This window comes from Manacus candei, unplaced genomic scaffold (genome assembly GCF_025592945.1).
Source record: "Manacus candei isolate 608988 ecotype Guabito, Panama unplaced genomic scaffold, ASM2559294v1 h1tg000021l, whole genome shotgun sequence".
Classification (NCBI taxonomy): Eukaryota; Metazoa; Chordata; class Aves; order Passeriformes; family Pipridae; genus Manacus; species Manacus candei.
This window is the reverse complement of record NW_026138069.1, coordinates 5,568,447-5,589,954: the sequence shown is the minus strand read 5'-3', so window position 1 is coordinate 5,589,954 and position 21,508 is coordinate 5,568,447.

The following is a 21,508-nucleotide window of genomic DNA, read 5'->3' as shown; positions in this document are numbered from 1 at the left end:
AAAAAGCAAATGACTTCAAAGCAGAGGAGGAAAGTCAGGACCAACCCTGGATTCCTCAGTCTAAAAGGATGCCCATAATGGAGAAAGAGATTTGAATATTAAACATTGGATTTTAAAATTCCATATCGGGCAGCTGCCAGAAAAGTGTTGAAGTAGAAGGTGCATTACATAGATTCACTTAGGTAATTTTTGTCATTCTTTGTAGTTTTGGTATACATATGACAAATCAGATTTATTAGAGAAAATGTTGAAATTTTTAAATGCATTACTCAAGCACATTTCAAAAACTACTTAAAGTACTTTTTTTCCCCAAAAAAACCTCTTTAAGACGGAATGATACAAAAAAATATTCGTTATCTGTCTTAAACAAAAGAAGTCGTTATGAAAATTTGAATATTGCTGAAAGCTGAAATGTTGAAGTACTACAGCACTGTAAATATTTGCATTCCAATTAAATGAAAATTAGTGCCTGCTTCTTTGAAGTTTCCCTTGAAATTAAGCAAGTGGACAAGAACTAATGTGGTCTAGCATGGAAAGAAATATAATTTTTAATACCCTGCAGCAGACTGAGCAAAATATTCGTATTGCAAACATTATGTCATTAGAGTTGATCAGGATGATTAGCTTTGATTGGGCAAAAAAAATCCAAACACCATAGTTAATTATTTATTCAGATGGAATGATGGAGAGAGCTTTGAAATTGTTGTTGGGTGTTGGGTGTTATTTTTATGGTAAGTGAAAACTGTGCAGTTGTAACCATGTTTTATGTTCCTCACTTCTTGAAGTCTGCTTCCCTACATTTGCATGTGAACTTGAATTTCTGGTGCTGTTCTGAACATCTACTGGTGAACAGGTCCAGCATAGCATGTATAAATAAAAGTGAAGGCACTTTGACTCTCCATAAAGCTAAGGAAGATACAATTAGTTCTGCTGTGTGGTGCCCAGGAGGAGTCTAATTGACTGTGAGGTAACCACACAAGTATTTTTCCTGTCAAGAGGCCACCAGAACACAGGAAACAGCAGTTAAAGTAAAAAGACTTTGTTTATTCTACTCTTTTCTTATACATGTGCTGGAGGTGGGTTTTGCCAATTAAATTGGCCTACCAGCTATTCATAAATACAAATGTAATTTTGCAATATTCAAGCACTGTGATATATTCATATAAAGGAAATTTATTAAAGTAATGCAAAAAAAAATCCTTTAAAGGCAAATATAAAAATAATTATTAGCTGCAGTAGTAGCATACCCCATTTTCCTAAATACTGAAGAAAAAGCAGTCTTGCATATGAAGAAATTATTATTTAAGAAAAGACGACAGACATAGCAGTAGAGAGCTATGTCTACAAACCAAACAGGCTCGTAGCTTGTGGACTAGCACATGCCAGTGCTGTGACATTGCCAGTGACATCCAAGGGGCTTCATCTGTGTGACTGGCACCAGACAATTACTGCTTTTTTTCCAGTCTCCACCCTTGACTGACTTGATTGGACCTTCAGTCATCTGAGGAAGATGGTGATGATGATGATGATGATGATGATGATGATGATTAAAATGCAACTGTTTGAAAAGAGACAGAGAGAGAGCTCACTGTGAAAGGTTTACTTCAGGCAGTATGTTTCATAGACCAAACAGCTGCTCTGCCTCCACACAGCCAGCTTCCAAAAATCCTGTTGTCAGTGTGCTGATGCTCCTCCAGCCTTATCATTTTCTGTGAGGAATACTGTCCCCATCAGATAAAAGACTGTATATTTGCCGTCATGTTTGCTAATGTCTTTGATATTCTGAAGGACAATTCATTGTTTTAATGCCTGATGTAGTGCAATTCATCATGCAGCAAGAACAATGCTAATCCCCCTTCCTGTTTGCACCAGCCATCACTCTTCAGCCACTATTGTATCTGATTCAATCTGAGCTCATTTATATTAATCATGAGTTGTCTGTACAGAAAAAAGCCAGTTGCAAATTGTATGCATAGGTACCATACAGATGAGAAATATATAGAGAGTACTAGAGAAGATAAAAAGAGGAAATGAAAAGTGTGTTTTATTTTCTTAGCTGTATAAAGCAAATTAAAAGGTTAAATAAACAGCATATAAAAAATGTTACAAAAAAAAATTCGGGAAATGTAATGTGAAAATGCAGATAAGCTCATTTAATTGGAAAAGACCTTTCAAACTATCAGAAGACTTAAAATTCTCTAATGATTTGCACTCTTGAAGAACAGTAATTTGAACACTATGAGATGTTGCATATACCTATTCAATGGGATGGTCTCTAAGATACCAAATTCAGTGTTTTCACAGTGAGATTTATCAATCTTTCCTTAGAGTGTAAGCTGGACATTTACTTCTTGTCATTTCCATTATTACATTTCCATTCTTACATTATACATCATGTACTGGGATGAATGCAATATTCTATTGGTTGTAAAAAAAAGATTAGCTTTGACTTTTCAGTTTACAATTAAACCTAAATATAAATGCTTCTTGCATTTATTCGTTACAAAATGCATATGCCTAGTCCTAAATAAAAAAAATAATTTTATATCCAAAATAGTAACATTGAAGTTAAGTGTACCATCAGAATTGAACTATATTCTTAAATAATTTTCTGATTCAGGGCTATTATCTTTGCATGGGCATAATATGTCACAAACTGGTGTATTTTAAAGTTGACAGAACAAAATAACCCTACAAAATATTTCATAAGAATATTTTGCAATGTAAAGTATAAAACCAGGGAGTCAAGGTGCTATATCAATTAGAAATAACTGATCAAGAATTCTTATTTTTCTCTTTATCTTTTAACATTTATAAACCTGCTAACTTGGCTGCAAGCCAAAGTTTATTTTCATGTTTCTGTTAATGACTAAGACATTTTCTTTCCTAGTCTGAAATCCCTTGTAAGGTTAAGTAATCTAGTCTAATGTGTAGCAGAGTATCAGCATTAAAATAATCACAGGGAACAGAAGAAAGAAAACACATTATTTTGAATGAAATCACTGGCTGACATTTTGGTAACCAGATCTGGTAATGGTGTCACTCTAAGTGCCATGAAAATGCCATGATTCTTTTTGGGTTTTTTTAATTCACCAAATGGTCATATGATACAGTTGCTTCAAAGATACATCCTAAATTTCTACCTGCTAATGTTCAAACACATGATGCAAGTAAGATAAGAACTCGGATTGGTAAATAACCAGAACCCACTTGTACTGAAAAATTCCTAGTACTGCAAGGATTGTATTTTTGTGTAAACTACTTCATGAATTTTTCATGGAGTTTTATTTGCTTGTTTGTTTTGGTGGTTTGTTTCAGGTTTATCTTCTTTTGGTGTGAGAGACTGAAGAAAGCATATTTTTAAAATTGGCAGCTGCCCTCAAAATGAGATAGATAAAGGTGGTATCACTCCAACAGTTTGGTTACACTGGACTTGATCTTAGGCTGAAAGTTTCAGGAGAATAGTAATAAAGACAAAGTGCAGCAATAGTCTCATCTACAGGTTTCCAGACATGAATCATGATATGTAGGGGACTGTTGAGACTGTTAGTAAAGACAAAATTTCATAAAGTTTTGGGTGAAAAAGGTTTGGTCTGAAAGGTATCAATATTGATAGGAATTATTGAATAGACAGGCAAACCATTAGATTATTACAATTCATCCATCTGAAACAACATCAGAAATATATTGCTGAAGATATTTTTTTTGAGCTGGATATATGTTTGGCAATGTAATTCATGAAACAGGAATTCCATCATCCTCTTTATTGTTTCGCTAGCTAAAAAAGAATACTTTGAAATGGCAGGTTTCTTCTAAAATTAAGATTTATTGAAGACATAATCAGAAAGATTAAACTTGTCAATGTCTGCTGGATGTATGGTCTAAACAACTCATTTTTAATTTTGCTAAACAATGCTTTAAGCTTATAACAAGTTTCCTAAAAAACTCCCTTCTTTGCATGAAGTCTTATTTCAGTAACTTTTTCCAAAAGAGTAATGAGGTAACTCCCAAGTTTCTAAGCCATCAGAAGCAATCAAAGACTCCTAAGCATTCTTATGGTACTTCCAGGATTATAAGGTGAAAACTTTGCTTTATTCAGTTTTATTTCTATTTATTCCTTTATTCCATAGCTTTATGGAAATACATATAGAAGAAGCCTTGATAAAATCACATTATATTTCTCAAGCACAACGAAATTCTACTGGTATCCCCACTGTTTGATTCATTGCATTAATTAATAAGTCTCATCACATTGGCAGCCCTGGAACACGACAAGGAAGTAAACTCCTCATTCTTATTACTTGCAGGGTATTTACATATTTGTCCAATTTTTTTCTCTCATCTACAAATATATTTGTGCTTTACATGATTCTTTGAGTTTACAACTTGCATATAGTGTTTCTGCCTGAATATCAGATAAAAGCTTAAAGCAAGGCTTGGTGTTTCAAAGGAAAATGCTTTTCTCACTTAGCAACAATTCATCATCTAAGCCTAGGGCCTCTTGAAAGCTGCTGCAAAGAAAAGAGTGGATGTTCTGGTTTTTTCAGTTGCTTTCTGGCTGTCATTTATTTTATTAGTAACACTACAGGGGACCAATTATAGCAAGAATAAACAAGATATCTATTTAGGTTTTTCATTATTTGACTGCTGCAGTTCTTTTTCCTCCATTAGAGTTTTTCAGCTGAAAACACCCCATGGTTTTGCCTATAAACAGGATTTTGGAAGCATACTTAGAGTAATAGTAACCACTGGTGCAGAATAAACTCAATCATAATGTTAAAATTAGGTCTGTGGATTTGTTTCTGCACAGCTACAAGCTTCAGTGTGAATTTAAGTCTGGCTGCACCTTACACTACCTTTAAGAAAACAATAGCAATGCTGCCTTGTTTCAAAGACTTTGCCAGAAAAAAACAGCTTTAGCCAGTGGTCCCCTGTAGAGCATTCAGGAGATGTACTTGAATTAAATAATAGCTGTGTCCATGTGTCTAGGTCAATGTTGTCAAATTTACAACCTCTGTCAAAGGCAAGGCCAAGTCCTGCCTTTGTTGGCCCATATGACTTACAACATACCTTGTATGTCCTTATGGCTTGCAGTATTTGTCCTACTATAATAACCTTGGAGAAGAAGAAAAGCACACAGTGTTGCACTCAGCCAAAGAAAAGAGTTTATACCAAGACATTGGCTAGTGATTGGGCATGAAAGTTTGGAGAATGGACCATAAAAAATGAATTAAGTTTTTTGTTCCCTCAATACTCCAAACACAGGCTGGATACAATCCCAAGGTTTGCTCTTGCCAGAGCTATTTTTGATGATTGAGATTCCAGCCATAATTTTCTACTAAAGACCAGATATTTAATACCATACAGACAAGAATTCAAACTGAGGGCAACTATTCACACAACTATTCACACTAATTAACACTTACCAGATCTGTGAGAACCTTTGAATAAAACTTTGCATTTTTAGTTTCATCTTTGTTTTTACTTTCCTGTTAAGTTTTCTTGCCTTTAATGTTTATATGCTTCCCAAGTTAATTTGTCTCACAGCTGCCTCATGTCTCACTAAGTTTGTGAAAGACCTTCCCTGCCACTATATATAGACTTATTTCTTCTAGAAGACCAAAAACCACCAGCCTATTTAACATCTCGGTATCAAAAAGCGATGACAACATTCGTATTAACTATTAATAACCATGTGAGCAGTAGGATAAGTTACTGTCCTTGTTAAATGTAATTTCTCATCCCTCATATGCATTTTATATAGACTACAAATCTTCTGGACAAGAACTCTTCCTCTGTCTGGAAAAGGATTAAGAGTTGTAGCTGAATGTTTTAGAAAAATGTAGGGCAAGGGTAACAGTGAGGATGGTGCTGTGGATGTGCTCTGCAAATCTCATTTTTTAAGTGTAACTTGATAGCTGATGGTTTTGGGATGATGTGCATGTCTGGAGGTCATACCAGTATTGATTGCCAGAAATTGGGCTGGAAATTTTTTATGGAAAAATAAGGGCCTTGGGGTATTTTGGCATACTTAGCTGATATTAAACTTTGCACTTCCTTGAAAATAGCTGCTTCTTTCCAACTTAATATAGTCTAATAAAAATACTATTTCTTCATAGAAGGTTCAATACAAATAAGCATTTCTGTATTACTTATTTTTGTTAAGTAGACTTCACATTTATATTGCACGAGCTTGCTCTACACTTGACGAAAAGCATGAAAGAGTGCAATGATTTTGTTTCAAATCTATATGAAATTCAATCCAACACTGAATTTCACCCAATATTATTTAATAATTTTATGAGTGTACTTAGGGAATTAAAAATAGTCTGATTGTGGTATTACCACACAGGCTCATGAAGCCTTCTCTACAGCTACCTGAAAGGAGGGTGTAATTCCAGAATCTAAATTGCATTTTCCCCCGATGTTTTCCATTATTTATGGATAGAAGAAGGTGGTTAGGAGGATTAAAAGCTCTGAGCTGATGTGAGAACAACATTCTGCCTTCTTAATCCTGAAAGACACCACAATTGGGTATGTTTTACACTGTACTTAAAGAGGACCTTTGTACGAAAAATTAATAGATACGTTCCCTGAACAACAACAACAACAACAACAAAAAATCTCTGCTTGTAATTTGGGCACACACTAAACATTGATATTTTGGTAAAGTAATTAAAATAATCAAAATATCAATTATTTCAGTACTACTTTGACATGGAATAGAGCTCTTGGTCTCAATGGCCCATCAGAAGTCAAAAAAGGAAATTTTGCTTATGAAGGAACTATTTTTGTCAGACATAACTCTTCAAAATTTATTGATCTGACGACTCATGTATGGTAGTAATTAAAATTAAAGGTCTCCAGGAAAACAGCTTAGAGATTATGAGCAGTATAATGCTACATCTAATCCTGAAGGCTGAATAAATGACATAAATGATTGCAGGTAAAGGTTCATTGGGGTGTAAATTCTGTGAAACATTGAGTCATCCTCCAGTAAAACAAATTTCATGCAGCAATAGGTTTACTATTTCCATTTTAAAATCCAAATCCAGTAGACTCTCCCCACTGCTGAGAAACTTTTTGGTATGTTTACAGTGCTTCAGTACCAACATGATTGATTAAACTTAAACTGTGTCTAAATAAATATAATCTATCTGGCAATTGATTTTGCTTTCCTTTCTACTCAACTTTTCAAAGAAAATTAAGGCTTCTTGTGCAAAATAAATTAAGACACTGTTTCTATATCTGCCTATCTCTTCGTCCCTACCAACATGTAAATCTGTTGATCTACTTTTACAAGATGAAGACAGTGGTTTAAGTTTCTACACTGAGTAGGTTACTACAGCCTTCATGAATATTGGCACCTGGAAGGACGATACTCAAACATGCTTCTCTGATATGGGGGAAATGGAAATTCAGACAGAAGGAGACAGTTATTGACTGCATTTGGAAGCTGATAGCCTCACAAGCATGCAGCTAGGACCATGGCTAGCCACAGCACATGTTTCTGGTGAATGTCACGAGATGACGGAAAATTTGGGCTTAGTTTTCTTGGAAGAGTTAGGTGACGACATTAAAATCTGTAGGAAATGAATTGTTAATAATTCAACAACTACCACTGTCTCCCTAATGTGTTCCAGTACAATCATCCTCATGATGAGGATTTCTGACATAACTGCTAAACTTCCAAGGAGTTGCTTGAGATTTAGAAACACTGTTCTCATCGACTTTAAAAAGATTAGTGAGGCTCTACTGCATGCAAACCTTTGAAAATTTAAGTGGAACCATTAAACATTAATGACTACAATGGTTAGACTCAAATAAATTAAGACAATTGAACTAATATTACCATAGTGCATCACCAGAATTCTGTGATTGTTTCTCATAAAATATTTTATTTTGTCCTTCCTTCAAATATTCCTTTTTGATGTCTCCTGTCAGCCATGATAAATAATTCCCACAGTAGTACTGTTTACTCTATCAGTGCTGTAGAAATGGGTAAGTGCTCTTTTGTTTTCTGTTATTTATAGAGAATTGCAAGCATTTTAGAGCTCTTATAAGCTATTGCTTAAGTATTTGTCATTGTGGTACTACAGTCAGTTCCAGAATATATTTATATACACACAGATATGCACATACATCTTGAGTTTTGAGGAGATAGAAAAACAATGAAGGAAAAATGAAAATTGGTGAACTAGTTCTGAAAATGCAATATTTTTCTTAATGTTACAATGCATTTTAGGGATGGATTGGGAAAATTGGTGGAGAAAGAGTATCAAGTTTTTTGATAAAGGGAAGTAATGGCAAAAAGAACAAATATGGGGGGAAAAGCCCCAGCGTACAAAAATTGAAAAATAAATGTCAGCATTTACTGTGATAACAGGAAAGAGAGGACCACAGCCCTAGGAAGTCTAGAATCAGATATTTTGTGTGCAGAGGAATGAGAATTCTGCAGCTAGATGCACACATCTGAGTGCATCATGGGAGAAAGTGGTGGAAGAAGTAAGGGAAGCATAAAAGCAGAGGAAGTCTCCATCTTATTTTCTGCCCATCTCTGCCTGCTCTTGTCCCTAACATCTCTCTCTATTAGCCCATCTGTGCATACTTCCTTAGAAACGTGTAGCTAAGTGGAGAACAGGATGTTGTGATTCCTCGATGGAAGAGGAATGTATATGACATTGAGGAAGACCCAAATATAGAAGAAGTCCATGACTGCTGTGCTGTTGTTTGCTCTGGTGCTCTGCTTTCTGCTGAAAGCATCGTGAGCTCCAAAGTGTTGTTCCTATAGAAAGCTTTGCATAGAAGAGGACTGACTTGTCTGGGAAACCAAAGCAATCCAAGGAGTCCAAGCAATTTCACATGTGAAGCAGTTGGGAGATATTGCAGTCAACGCAGATTTTCTTGGTCAGCTGTTCAGACATCTGGAAGCAGAAAAAAAATGAGTAAATCCTGTATCCTTTGTTTTCTGAGCTTTCCTAGGAAGACATCTTATTAACACCAGCTTTTAAAATAGCTGTAGCATGTGACACAGATAAAGGGCTTAAAAGTCCATGTGTTCTGGATGGTACAATGATTGGCAATTAGAGAATGAGTAGCAAGAGTGAGTAGCAAGAGTGAGTTCCAACCATTTCAATGCTTCCATACTCAATAACTGTGTTCCCTAAGCTGTAATTCATCACAAACTTTTACAGATACTTGGGGCAATGCTGATTTGCTGCTGGGATTTATGGGGTGAATGATGGGATTCACAGGCTACGCTGTCCTTCATGGTAAAAGACATTTTTGTCAAGTAGTCATATTAAATCTGTAATCAAAACTAGCTGCACAGTAGCTACACTTAAAGGGTTTGAACCTGTGAAAACATACTCATGCAAATAACTTGCCTACTGGTTTAAGGATGTACATTTTGGTTTCAGAGAGGTTAGTCATATGAGCAAAGTTGTGCATGATGTTTTACATATATTAATTTGGATCACACGATTATATTTTAGTTATTTCTCTCTTCATGCAATATATTTACTATTCTTGGACAATCCTGCAGGTTTTATAAGCCAAAAAAAAAGTCAGTATAGACAATAAAGCTCTCCATATATGTTTTTGTAATTCCCCTAATTTTAAAGTAGCTGACTTCCCTCCCCCTCTTCTGTATTTGTCATTTAAATAAGTAAACAAACTAACAAACAGTAAGTTTTGCTTCTGAACTTCATTTTTCTGTCCTTTTTCATCATCTAACAAAGTGCTGAAGTAGTTTTATAAGAGTTTTAGTATAAAGATGTTCTATACAAAACCATCAGTTTAGCTCCACAGCCATCACTAAACAAAGGAATTTATGTATAAACTATATTGTTTCTTCCTGAGTTAGTTTCATTCTGACATTTATTTCCATTTGTACTTATTTTATTCCTCACTAATTAAATTATTTCCCAAATCACCTTGTTTTTTCCATCATTCCCTACAGTTAAGCACCACTACAAAATTGGTTTTACTCAATTGACATAGTAAACGCAGTAAAATGTGATACCACAAAAGTACATGCCTCAGAATGTGACAACCTGAAAACATATAATTTTCTGTGTTAAAGTGGGTTCAAAAACTGTGAAATTTTTTTTTTTTGCTTTAGCCAGGCAGCTAAATTTGCTCTATTTCTAGTCTGCCCTGCTCAGTTCCTAAAGTAATTTCTAAGCATCTAACTCACAGTAAGAGAAATGCTTCATTTTACATAAGTTAAGTTTTTCAGTTAAAGGTTGAACATCTTGGCCTAATTAGGTGGTTATTCAAAGTATTCTGAGGACAAGGTAAATCTAACAGCACTGGTGAAACTGCACTGAAGACAAAGCAACTATATTTTAATTCCATCAGAAGAGTAGGTGAGAACTGTAACTACAGTATAGATTTTAATGCAAGCTGTGATCGCTAAGTAAAAATTCCCAGTGTTTCAGTACGTTGGCTAACTTGAGTTAAGCAAATCCATTTAAAATTAATCATGATTACAGTTCTGTTGATAGCATAAGTGCACCTAAGCTGCTGGAGACCGCTGGGCTCCGTGAGTCACTCATCACCCCATTTTTAGGCTCCTCATTCTCAGTCCTTCTCTGCTTCATGCCAGAGAAGGACTTCATGCTTCATGTGCCTGCTCCCACTTGGTTATGAACTGCGATACAGGAGCCTTGTAGGGCTTTAAAACATCTCTGAACCTTTAATGCTGACCATTCATTGTACACTGATTCCTCTGGATCTGTGTTAGGCTTAACAAAAGGAAACTCTGAGCATATCTGGGCAGTCTGGGCATTTGCTGGGGTTGTCAGGGAAAAGAAGTTGCACTGAGACAGAACCAAGATGCAGAAGATTGGGGAATTATGTTATTATAAGTATGAAAGTCAGAAAAGAAAAAAATAACATTTTGTATTAAATGGTTGCCAATTCGCTTAATTTAAGGATATGTTATTGCTTTAGACAACATGCTACTAGCTCTATCCATTTCTAGAACAGAGGCTCACCTGAACCTCAGCTAATTGCACTTACTTAGGACCCCAAATTTTGTATATACACTGTATTCATTGATAGCAATATATCTTTATGCATTTATATAGCATTCTAAATGGAGAGTTAACAGTATATATTTGTCATTTTCATAAATGCTATTCCTAATATCGGAAGAGAAATTAAGAAAGATAATTCCTCTTACTGATCCCACTGACCTTGAAGGTATTTAGTAGGTATGAAGGTTTCAAAATTTTAAGCCAAGTAACGCTTTTATTGAGCCACACAGAAAACATGCATGTAAGCATGTAGTGAATGGAACGGTGCTAATGCATACACAAAAAAACTAACCCAGTCAGATATAGTTTACAGTATACTCATATGGTCAAGTAAAAAATATCAATAAGTGCTGGAAAATAAAAGAACCAAAATTATTGAGTTCCTTAATAAAATGACTTATAATAATTGGTTACAATTTTGTGCAACTACTATTAAAAAAAGCACAATTTTTTTTAGTATCTAACGATTTTGATTTGAATTCCATTTAAGACAACACATTCCTGATAATCTTGTAAGTTTGTGTGCTAAGGTTATCTCAGTTTCTGTTTTGTTTTATGCATGGTATAAAAAGGAGTGCTTTAAAATACCAAAATAAATTATCAAAAGTTTAAGTTTTATATTCCCTCAGTTTATTAAGAAGCAGTACACCTAAAAGTACTGCTTAATTAAAAATCGGTATATGATTCCTTGGGGTTTCACTTAAAGGAGTAAAAACTCACCATGCAGCATTCAGTTTTTCCATTTCTCTCACAAAGAGTCATTGAACAAAAATTTATTGCATTTTTCTCTTTCCCACCTTGGCAGCCACAGGAGATGGAAAGCAAGCCCTTGAGCCTGGCCAGGTATACAACAGCACTACTTATCACACAGTTTTCTCCTCAGTTCCCCCTTCCAACAATGGATAAGGGCAAAGACTATCTGCATGCAATTACAATTTTGGGCTGTCTTACAGTGACTTTGGTTTTATGTACCTTGGTTAAGGTACAAAAGGCTAATGGAAAAATAATCAACTTCCTATTTCAGTTGGAGCCTTGACAAATGATTCTCAGCTTTTCCCACAATTTCTTAGATACTCCAGTTTATACCTAGCAAATGGTACAGATGCTACAAGAAATGTTTTGAATCTTTTTCTTAGGCAGAAGACTTTTATACAACTTCACATTCAAGGATCATGGCTTTTTACTTTTTCTGCAATAGTTAACTGGGTTGCTCTATAATGTAACAATGCAGTTCTTGTTAGTGCCTGAACATTTTGTGCTCAACTACATGTAATAGTTTTCTTTTTCCTCACAGAAGGAGTTGCTTGGGACAGGAAATAATGCAACACTGGAAAAGCAAGTCTATATGAGCTTTAGGGGTAGATATTCATGCAGTCATTGACGGCTGTATGGTCAGATATCTCTGGCTAACAGAATGGTTGCTCTCATTTGACCTCCCGTTTATTAGGCAAATTAATTTAATTTATTTTACAAGGTATTAAGTTTTGGTTTACTTCACTAATACCAGTAGTTGATTCCACTTAATGAGACAGGGAGACAAGGACTCTAGGTACATAAAATAGAATCATATCATAGAGTCTACATGTAAACTTTTCTCTCAAATTATGCGCTTTCTACATGCAAATCTTTTTCTTGTAGTTAAGCTTCAGTTTGAGAGAAACCTTTGCATAGATGCCCATGTTTTATTCCATACTCTTCAGCATTTTCAGGGAAACGGTCATTTGGAGAGTTGGTAGATTCATAAAGAAATTAAATGAACCATTCTTACTGAAATTTGATTATGATTCACAGAATCTGAAACACAGGAAGGGGGTCATGTCTGGATGATTCTAACTTTGCATCAGGACTAACCTACTGGTCATGGGTCTTATGATACGTGTGTACAGGGCACAATGCATATGACACACAGCAGTGTAGGGTTTGTGCTGAGCATAGCATTCCTTCAAAAGGTTTCTTCACAGTCCCAGTTTCTTAATAGAATCTCTTTATATTCCTCTGCTGTTCTAGAAACCTTTTTTCAACATCTATGCTATCTGCTGGATTTTGGTCGTCTGGCAATTCTGAAACTGCTTAAAATCAAGTACAAAACTTGTTTCTTGCCTTTTTTTTTCTCTTCCCTTCACTACACTTGTCTCTGTATACAATCAGTTTCATGTATCTTTCCTACTCTTTTTTATTCCTTGGATGGCTGCAATGCTGAGTTTAGGGTTGAGGTAATTTTACAAATGTTTATCAGTTCCAATGTTAAAAATAAATTGAACCAACTTGGTGTTTTCAGCTCTCAGAGTTCAAAAGTGAGAATTATAACCATCCATGCTGGGAATTAGAGATTTGGTGAACTCTAAGCTTTTCTTTAGGCAGAGGAAGCTACACTCATGCTTGTCAAGGAGATTAACGAGAAATCTGATTGAGTCTGGAAGACTATTGCTGCAGTGGATTACAAGTTTGATCTTCTCTTTTTTCAGGGATAAACAACCTCAAGGGCTAGGACACTGGCACAGAAAAGAAGATAATATCACTGTCTGTGAAGAAAAACTGTGGCCATATGGCAGGCCCAATAAATGAAAGTAAATGAAAGTGAAGACATCCATTTGATAAAAGAATTGTTGTGTGCTATTTTACAAAATTGTCACTTTTACTTTTGTATTTGTAGATCAATGTGCACTCTTTCTCCAGCTCCTTCCTATCTTATTTATTCAGACTGTCATGGTTAGGCTTCGTGAATGAAGATCTGGGGATTCAGACTGTATGCTCTTTAGGAAAGGCCAAACTAGTATTAGGAGTATGCATTGGATCCTGGAGCTGTCATAGTGCAAATGTTTAAAATTGAGTCTTTGAATAGTCAGATTAGAATAAACACAGGGATAAAGATTTATAGCTGCTAGTGGAGTGTGGAATTTCTATAACTGCATAGTACACTACATAAAAAGGAGGGAAATTACAGAGAACTTAGCAGCTGACAAAAGAGACATGTCCTCTTACTCTTTGATCTCAAGGACTGTAAGGGTATTCAGAGACCACTTACCAAGTAAAAAATTCATACAAAAAATTGAGATTGTCAGAACTGGACATTTCCCTCTAGACTGCATGTGTTACTTATTCTTATGCAGGTCTTATTTGTGAATATAAAACCAAACAAAAACCCCACCGACCAAGCAACAAGAAAAATATAATAATAAAAAAGCAGGATTTCAAAGTCCTCCTTTGTAGTATTTATTGTATTTAAAAGCTATTGCAAGACAGAACAGCACAAATATATATTATATATACTATATATATATATGTATACACTTATTAGTAAAAATAGGGCTATCCTAGAATAACACTCAGAAAGTATACCACAGTAACACCCAAGAGCATTAATTTCAGTGATAGTACATTTGCACAAAATTCATCTTTCTCACTTCTCAGTGAATGCTTTCCGTGTAAGATCAAGAAAGGATTCTGATGGTTTTAACTCTGTCCTAAAGCAAAATGATCACTGAATCAGATAAACTACTAATCTGTTTAAAGCTTGTTACTCCTATTTTGCCAAGGCTGAGATGCTTTGCAGCAAAAAGCAGCCAGCATACTTCCTGCCAAGAACCAGACATCTCATGCATGTTTCATAAATATGTTTCTCCACTGAAAACACAAGGATTAAGCAAACACTAGTTCAGTTTGTAAAAGCTTCCATTAATGATTTTTAAATAACTCCAAAAGAAATCTTGGCTCTATTTAAAGCAACCATAAATTTTACCTCTGATTATATGAGAATAACAATAAATCACACCAGTGTACTGAGTATGATGATGCCTATTTTTGCTACACTTGTTAAACTCCTAAATATCTAAAAAGATGACTTCATACTATTAAGTAAAATCTCTTTAAGATTTGGATAGGTAGATTAAGCCAAGATTATACCTGCATTGAATATTCATAGAAAATATTCACTGAAAGAAACTAAGATTTCATAATAAAACTCTGCCATTTATAACATAACATCAATATACACCAAAATTTTTTGTGAAATAGGTCTGTTCTCAAGGAAGATTAAAAACATTTCAACAGAGTAACATGCTATATTAAAAAGAGTGTTGATAAAGAGTCCTTCTTTACTTTGAAAATCATAAACTTTATGCAAGCATGGAGAAATAAATATAAACATCATAAAGATTTCCTTTTCAAGTATGCTGGGATACCAACATGGAATATTAAAACACAAGAAATAGGTTTCTTGCCTGATACGCATTATCAGTGTAATCACTACCATAGCACCTCACACACCTGGGAACTCAGTTGAGGAAAGATAAAGAGAAATTTTCCTTTCCAGGCAGTAAAATGGCAAGAGAGCTGCTCACAAACAGCCACTGGGTAACCACAGTAGCCTCCACTGCTCTAATGATGCACAGATGTAGATGCAGCTGGAAGGGCTTGGAGGGCTGGCACAGTGCACTGCTCAATGGAACATTTCCAGCCCCAGCAACACAGAACTCAGCCCTAGAAATCCTGCCTGCTGCTTCCCACAACATCAGTGCCTCTTTTTTAAGAACTGATGTCCCCATAAGATTCAGCTGCAAAAGGACACACCATGAGAAGAGCATATGCCATTTAAATGCCACAGGAGGTGAGCACTCTACAGTGGTTGCATGCGTGTCACCAAATTAATGCAGAACATATCACCTGAAGTGCAAATATTAAAAAATATTTCACGTCTGTATACTATATCTATATATTATATTAGGCATGCATTATGTGTGCACATATGTGCACACTTCAGTAGAAAGTATTTTATACTCACAGCCTTACAAAAATCACTTATTTATAATGACATTCTTTGTCCTGTTTGCATTTTGTAGTGTGCAAACACAAAAATTAAAAAAATTCCCATTGTTCCTTTTTTCATGAAACAGTCTAAATCCTTCAGCCCTGCCCTTTAAAACCATTAAATATGTTCGAGACCACACAAATTCAAAAGGTAGAGTGAATAATTGAGGCACAGCAATAATTGAGACAGCTCTTAACAAGCTGGCCCGGAGATCTGAAGCCATGGCCTTATGGCAGAGTTAGGCACCTCTGCTAGTCTGAGCAGATGTCATGTGCTATGGTTGTGTGGCTAGATTGCCACCAGTGTGAAAAAACAGGCTTGTTTCCCCAAAGTCATAGTGCTGCAGAGCACAGCATTTTGTGGAACAGGTTTCCTTAAGGCTTAGGGTGTACTTGGAAGCGAGCCGTATGGTCCCTCAACTGACGGCATTGGCCAGAACATCCAAGTACATCTCTCACCAGAAATCAGAAGGTAATTTTTCTTCTCTGTTGGAAGTTGCATGTGTTAAGTAGTCCTAAGAAAATTAATACAGTCAAAATTCCTTAAAAAAAGCAAAGGCCATTTGGCTTAGGAAACAGAGATAAAATGCAAAATAGTATGTATACTACAGAATTAATGTCAATGAGTCAAAAAATTATGTGAAAACTGACCTTGCTAATGTTAAATGTATTTGTGTGCATATGCAAAATAGTAAATATATGAAGTAGCTCTAAGAGTCATCTCTGACACTTTGGACTTGTAAAGCAGCTTTTGTGAACCGTATCTACCTGTCATGGTTTAACCCCAGATAGCAATCAAGCCCCACACAGCTTCTCTCTTACTTTTCCTCAGTGGGATGGGGGAGAGAATCAAAACAGTAAAAGTGAGAAAAATCATGGTTTGAGATACAGACAGTTTAATGGGTAAAACAAAAGCTGCAAACAAGGAATTCATTCACTGCTTCCCATGGGCAGGCATCAACCATCCCCAGGAAAGCAGGGATCCATCATGCATAACCACTGCTTGGGAAGACAAACACCCTCACTAAATGTCCTCCCCTTCCTGATTCTTACCCCAGCTTTACATGCTGGGCATAATGCCATATGGTGTGGAATATCCCTTTGCTCAGTTGGGGTCAGTTGTGTCCCCTCCCAGCTCCTTGGGCACCCCCAGCTCACTGGTGGCATGAGGAGCAGAAAAGGCCTTGGCTCTGTGTAAGTGCTGCTCAGCCATAGATAAAATATCCCTTTGTTATTGACATTGTTTGCAGCACAGATCCAAAACACAGCCCTATACTAGCTATTATGAAGAAAATTAACTGTATCCCTGCCAAACCCAGCACACTGCCCTACTGAAAATCCAGTCCTACAGGGAAATATTGATCTCATTCAAAGTAATCACAAACCTCCATTTGGCTACAGTGACATGAAAATATCACCCTGGATATTTCTTCCCTCCTCCCTGAACCTAAAATAGTCAATAGGCTTTTAATACAAAGCCTTCTGTAGCTGAAAGGGAACTCTTAACTTCAACAAGGCACCACTGCTTGTAAAATAATAAAAAATATGGTTTGAAGCAAGTAGCTCTGCATGTGTCACTTCTGGATCTACAAAGATCTTTCTTGGTATTAACAGTCTTTCAGTAGAAAACAAAACAATATGATACAGGGTACAAATATCTTTGTGTCCTTTACAGTTGCACTGTTAATATATATTTTTTATTATACTCTTTGTTTATGTGACACTAACTTTATTTGGTTTCATGGTACCAAATCACATATGCATACAATCTTGAAAGAGTTAATAATATTCTAGCTATTTACAGTGATATTGTGTTGTCCAGGATATGATATACCTTCCTTTTCAGAGAGAACAGGCTTCCATCACTGATCCTCAGTTTGATGGTAGACATTTTGGTACCAAGGGAAGTTTCTATTGCAAATTCTAGGAAGTTTTACTCAGATAACTTAACTTTCCTGCTTACTCAGAAGGCTGGTAAGATGTTGATGGGAAAAGACTGTTTCTTTTTAACTCAATAGTAGCCAGTGATTCTAGCATATCAGGAAATGGCACAGCCTAAGAGAAGGAAAGCTCGTGACAAGAAGAAGATATATGAGTGAAGAGGATTTCTCAGGCTAGTAAGCAGAAACCTTGGCTATCTAGCTGAGGAAAGGATGAGAGAATAGACTGAAGAGAAGAAAAATGGAGACTTGAAGCAACATATCTATACACATTTATATACTGCTGTCACTGAACTTTTTCATTTTCAATAAATGCAACATATAAATAAACAAAAAATCCATTCAATTTTCTGTGTCAGAATTCATGCACAAAAACATTTCCCTATGACACTAATTTGCAATGGAAGAATTCATTACACTTCCACTGCACATTTTACATCCTCAGCTTTCCTATGCCTGAGTGAGTAGGCTGCTTGTTTCTGTCTCTCTATTCTCCTTCCTTTGGATGTAAAAATTTCTCTTTCTGGGGTCTCAAAAAGCCCATTCTTCTTTCACATAAAAGCTCTCTATAATGACTGAGAAACACAGTAAGTAGAATTTCAAGTAGAATTTCAGATACACTACTGGACTGTTTATTTTGCATTTGATGTGCACACAGGTAGATAATGGAATATTAAGCTTCATCCAGAAGAGCTCCACTCTTTCTGAAGCATACTGTTTAAATTCCATGAGCCAGTAAATGCAGCTACATGACTCATTCGACTACTGGGGCAAGAACCTAGACTGCAAGATTAGGAGGTCTATTGCTGAGTACGATAAAAAACACCTACCTGCCTGACCACTGCATAGTGTGCTCTGTGGTGGAAATAGTTATTTGGCAAGATGCTCTAAATTTGAGGATCTCATATTAATTTTGCCCATGATTCTCTATTCATTATCAGCTCAAGTATAGGTTAATAAATTGTAGAATTTGTAAAAACTCAACTAATCTTTACTCTGGTTACCAGGCCAGCTGTGAAAGATTTGCTTTGATATGGGAAACAAGCAAGGTTTGAGTTTTCAGCAAGGTTTGAGTCATCTTTTTATCTTCACTGTGTAAACACTGCATGGTCAGCCTAGAGCCCTTTTAAGCACTCAGTTGTTGTAGTCTGGGCCATTAGTCAGCTCCTGACCCTATTCTCCTCTGCCAGGGATTGACAAAAGCAAACAATTGCCAGGGTCCTGGATAAAATGCAGGTTGGGTTCTTCACAACTCATCCATGAAAAAGAGTTCTTCCATATTTAGATTTTACACCATCTGCATAAAACAGCTCCTGGAAATTTTGTCTCTCTTTATTTTGGGAAGAGTCATATCCAAACATTTACTTTGCTACATTTCATTAGAGAAAAAGTGATGGGGTCCCTTCTCTGATGCTGAGTAACAATTTGCTGACCATCTCTTTCTGGTGATGCAGGTGTTCAATTTTCATACATAAAAATAAAATTAGATTTAAGATGGAAGAACCTTTGAAACCCTTTTTCTGTTTGAAGGTGTAAGACAAGTTTTCTTCAGGAATAATAACATAGGGTGAGATATAAAACACTATGACCTTAAACTAATATAAACAGTTAATGAAATCATTAAAAGAAAGCATACAAAATTAAAATACATACAGTTCAGACACAATTCACATATACATTTTACGTTGTTTGAATGTTTTAGAAATTGTGTTATTATGAGGCTATGCAGAAAGAAAGAATGCTATTTTCAAAATTAACCATACACTTGTCTTTTTTATTTCACACTATGGCACTAACACAAACTTGTCATTAGCAATCTAAATTCAGAAGAGGATGCACCAGACCTTCTGTAGTTATTCTGCTACTGTTTTTTTATTTTGTGCAATAATTTAAACCCATTGGAATATCATGCTTTTGTTTTTACTCTCAGCCTAATTTTCACTGCATTATAATAGGCCAAGCAGTCATGGTAGGTGTAATGAACAACTTTTGCATTGCCAAATACATGTAGAAATTGAAGGACATAAAGAAGGAAAGCTCCTGCACTAAACCCACAAACTTATTGTAATTGATATACAAACTGATGCCTCTCCATCTGCCTAATCCATCACATGTCTATTGCTCCTTTTTTTTTCTGGAATAATTCCTGATCTTACCTGAGCTCTTACAAAGGGGAAGGAGAGAGGTGATTTGCACGTGCAAAAACCCTACTTCAATGATCCCTACTTCAGTGTCCTTTCAAGCACATTGTCTTTATTGCAGGGCTGAACTTTCCTCCCCTAAGTTTCCAAAAGCTAAGAAGTTAGGTTTGTTTGACACAACACGAAGATAAAAACATCTGAAGCAAATTATCCCCTTAACACTCTATCAGAATTCTATAGACAATCCTGAGGTGTAAGTGGTACTAGTGTAGGAAGTTTGAAACTGGGATGAAATTCCATTTTCTTCCTGTTGATGAGTTCAGCTACCTTCCTGCTCATAGTCCAGGAAAAAAAAAAGCTATCAGTACTGGGGAAATCTTATTAGATTCAATCCTATTTTTAAATAGCTAGGATCAAAATCTTCATTCAGACACACTGGTGCCACCCCATTAAATTCCAGCAGTGGCACCACTGGTAGAGAAAGAATGGCACTCAGATTTTTCACCATTAAGTAATCTGTTTTCATTACCTTCTCAGCAGTTTGTTTCATTTGCCTGCAGTAGGGAAACTAAAATTAGAAAACATTTCATGTTCATAGTTAGTTTGCTTCCAATGCGAAAAAAACAAGTCTATAAATTTGTCTATTGGGTTATGGCTTGTGCAGTTCTCTTGTAAAGTTGTCTTTACATTAAAGTGATGAACTGTAAATGGCGTAGTGTATTATTTTGTCCAAAGTAATTCAAATTAATGACCCTAGAAATATTATTTTAGGTGTCTGTTATAAAGCATTGATAATACCCATGAATATTAGCAGCAGAATTCCTATTCTTCTTTGTAATGTATGCATTGCCATGTGTCAACAAACTGTTTTCTGATCATCTTCAGAACTTGCTGTCTCTTGCAGGAGTTCCACTTGCCAGTCTTGCGTCAGTTCTAGTAGTAAATGAATGTCAGGCAGCTGATAGCAAACTATCAAAAGTTTGAACGCATTTTTCTTGCTTTGACTTGCATACTTAAGTTCACATTTCACATCACCTAAAGTATTACTGATTTTGACTGAAAATAAAAAAAAAAAAAAAATCCAAGAGCAACTGTGGTGATCTCTTAGGTTCTTCACCTTTTAACTGTGAGAATAATGTTCACTTAGAAAGTCTAAAAATTACTTTATAGTTTCATTTACATGAAACTTTTAAAAAGGAGAAAAAGAAAAAATGTGGAATACTTTTCTGGCTCAGATAAATGTTATTTTGGATGCTAAATATAGATTTGCTTCTCAAGAATGAAAGAGTTGTGCATTTTCTAGCATTGTACTGGCTCTTGTTGTTCTTATTAAGAAAGTGTTAAGCCCTACCAACCATAGATAATAACATTTTGAAATTATTGAAAAAACCCCCACCAACTTTCATCCAAAACATATGGCACCAGAATTAGCACACATTTGGGAAATATGCCATCATAACAGTGTCCAGAAACACTCTCAAGAAGCTTAAAGATCAGAGGAGGAGATGAAATGATTTAAGCTTCACAGGAACTTCTCACGACTAAATGATATCAAGACTAAGGAAAAGTGGATGGATCA